This window comes from Opisthorchis viverrini, assembly GCF_000715545.1.
Source record: "Opisthorchis viverrini unplaced genomic scaffold opera_v5_19, whole genome shotgun sequence".
NCBI lineage: Eukaryota > Metazoa > Platyhelminthes > Trematoda > Opisthorchiida > Opisthorchiidae > Opisthorchis > Opisthorchis viverrini.
The window spans coordinates 3,312,954-3,316,454 of NW_008751675.1; positions in this window are offsets into that span (position 1 = coordinate 3,312,954).

The following is a 3,501-nucleotide window of genomic DNA, read 5'->3' on the forward strand; positions in this document are numbered from 1 at the left end:
ATTTCCCTGTCCTACTTATGACGGCCGCTCGAAGGGCGTCATATGGATTTTCCTTAGGAATATCTTCCAACAGATCTTCAACTTCTGTTGCTACATCACAAGGAAGATGCTGGACAACATATGAAATGCGTCTGACTTGGGAAGTGATGCGTCGGGTAGCAAAAACGGCCTCCAACTGGTGAAACCATAACCTGGGGTTGCGTGGATTGTAGTCTCGCAAACGTATGCTAACCGCATCTTCGACTACATCCGCTGAATCAAAATGTGCTTCCATAATTACCGGGCAAAAGAAACAAAATCACGACGACTTGAAAGAAAAGCTTTCAAAAACAAAATCACGACGACTTGAAAGAAAAAGCTTCCAAAAAAATTTCTAGAAATACTCGGGCTCACTAAATTTGTAGTGGTCTGGCTACCAAATAAGCTAGTTTACCAGGAGTGTGTGGCAAAGAAATAAAAATAATTAAGCTAGGTTGGGTATACAAAAATAAAGAGATCAAATGGAACAGACTCACTAACAATTGTTCTCTTTAAAATAGTTCGTCGTTGGCCCAGGTCAGCGAATAAACAATAATCCAATTATGTTGGTCCAGAGGTCTTCTTCCGAACAGTTCCCACACATAATAGATTCCGAAGATGTCTGAAATGTTTTGGTACCAGAGTTAGTACATGAGACTCGCGAATGACCGTTGCAAGCGCGAGCGAAATCAGAAGGTCGCATCGCAGCACGTGACCACGCTTGTATTATGTGAAATTGTACACGTGCACGTTTTTGTAGTTTTTCGTATTCAAACAAAAAAATGCAATTGATGTACAAAACGCCACAATCCATTGCCCCTGTAGGTTGTATTTGGGTAACCACCGTTGATGGATGGTGGAGAGACCCAGGAAGTCATCTGATTTATATTTCCCACTGCTTTAAGGAGATTGGTCTCTGAATACAGAAAATAAATGAATACAAAAAAGCCGCGTCACTTGGTAGAGAGGGCATGCGCATTTGTTTACAAAGGTCCCAACCATCTGGGTGTATCTGGGTTTATCTGCAACGAACTGTAGTTTAATCAACATAACAATGCATCACGATATCAGTTCCAACGTAAGGGTGGTGCAGTCTTGAGGGCCGTAACCTGTAATAGCCTAACAACCAGGGAAGACGTACACGTAGCCGTTCGAAAGGTGACATTTAGCACAGAGCCGTCCAGCCCCAGGATTTCTCTTCGGTCTCAGTGATGAGAATTATGCGTCCCATTCCCGCATGAGCCAATCAGCGTACCAGGACCCCTCCTGTATGGCGAATTGGGCGAAAGCCTCCATTATGTTTATCAATTCGTGAATCCGTGGATGGGTGGTGTATTACGACCATAATGCCTGACCGCTCACAGGCGAAGGCCAAAACGACCACTGAACCAGTGACTGGAAAACGACAGGAAAGAAACCGACCCGGGAAACCTGGGCTAAATCCTCGATCCCGTGTATCAATCCGAGAATCCGTGACTGTAAGGAGATCGCAGACCCGGGAAACTTGGGCAAAAGCCTCGATCCCGTGTATCGATCCGTGAATCCGTGACTGCAAGGAGATCGAGCTGGTGAGGCATCAAGGCGAGATCTCATTGGTTGGAAATCTGGATCGAGCAGCCAAGTATGTTTCTAGTGTTTATACCCAACTAGCTTATTTGGTAGCCAGACCACTACACTGGTGAGGCATCAAGGCAAGCTCTCATTGGTTGGAAATCTGTTTCGGGCAGCTAAGTATGTTTCTGGTGGCTGCTGGATGCTGGTTGGTGACGTCCTGTTGTGGTGTACAGTGCCTGCCATTTTGGTCGATTTACTGGGGAGGTTGTAATATGCGCGCTATGGAAGCACTAGGGGACGGTGATTCTCCGAAGGCAGGTGTTCGCGACAATTTCTGTGGATGGAAAACAGAAACAAAGCTCATGAGCCAAAGCCCAGTAAGCAAGGTTGTACGTCACCAATACTTACATATGAATCAAACTGACAGACACCGTATACTACAAGGTACAACCTTGCTTATTTGGCGCCGACCCATGAGCTTTATTTTTGTTCTCTATCCGCAGAACTTGTCGTGATTACCTATCTTCGTAGGACCAATTTTCTTCGGTGCTGCCATAATTTGCATACTACACTCTCCGGAGGGTGTTCGAATTTATAGAATTCCACAGCTTTAAGACTGTGGATGCATGCATTCTAAGTATGATGTGCTGTGCATGTTTTTGATTTGCGTACCCGCGGTGGTTCTAGTGGAAATTGAGGCGGAAAGCCCATCGATGTATGGAGCTTCGAAGCGACATGATGCGCACAAATGATCCTGATCTGATTTTTAGCTCTGAAGTTTTCGGAAGCAGTAAACCCCGAGAATAACGGACCACGGCCGCTAGAAGCGCTGCTAATGGGAGTGGACGGCCAATTTTGTTGAGGAAGGCGCACGAGTTTAAAGGGCATGGTTGTTGTCTACGAGCAGGCAGATCAGAGCATGAGCGTATATGGCAGCAGTCCACCCCAAAAGACAGATTGAACTCCAGTTTTTCGCGGTGATAAGATAAATCGTCGGATTTGGAGCTGGTGTTTGTAAATTATGCTGATATCCTCTGCTTTGTGGGTATTTCACTTATCTCAGATGCAAATGTATACAATAGGCGGTTTGCACCGAACGCCTTCAAGATCACCTTGGTGGACCGCTTCTGTGTGTGCGAAAACGGAATGGGTAACCCGTCAGATCGGCTATTTAGGATAAGCTTGAAGCTACGGTACTGTGCCCAAGTCCATTGGATACAGCTCCTGGATGGACAATAACTCCTTTCGGCCAAAAGAACGTGTGCTGAAATGAATTGGCCCCAGATGCTACCGTTTCATCCACGGACAGCAGAGGGAATAAGAGGATGAGGGCCACGCATTAGCCCAGCCAGTTCAATGACGTCGACTGGTACTATCTGTCAGGTATGGCGTAGTGAGAGCTATGCAGTGAAGGCGATAGCTTTGATTCAAGATTGCCATAGCTGTGTGAATGCTACCGTTTCATCCACGGACAGCAGAGGGAATAAGAGGATGAGGGCCACGCATTAGCCCAGCCAGTTCAATGACGTCGACTGGTACTATCTGTCAGGTATGGCGTAGTGAGAGCTATGCAGTGAAGGCGATAGCTTTGATTCAAGATTGCCATAAGCTGTGTGACACAACCAATTCTCTCAGGGTCACTAGCCCATGGTATCCATCCGTAGAGGTGTCACTGGATTGACTGGTATTGGCTTTCATGCGTAGCAAAGTCAAGGACTGGCCACCACTGGGTTGCCTTAATCCGATGGATCGGTGGCGAGGAGGCTTCTACGAGACAGGCGGGGACATTGATCGTCAAGCGCAGATAGTCTGCACGTAGTGGCCACGTTTCTGGTCCATAAGTTAGGGTAAATCGGACAGCGTCACCGAACGCTATTCTTGACAGTCAAGCTAATGTCACGTCAGCTCCACAACAGTTGTAAGTTGGCA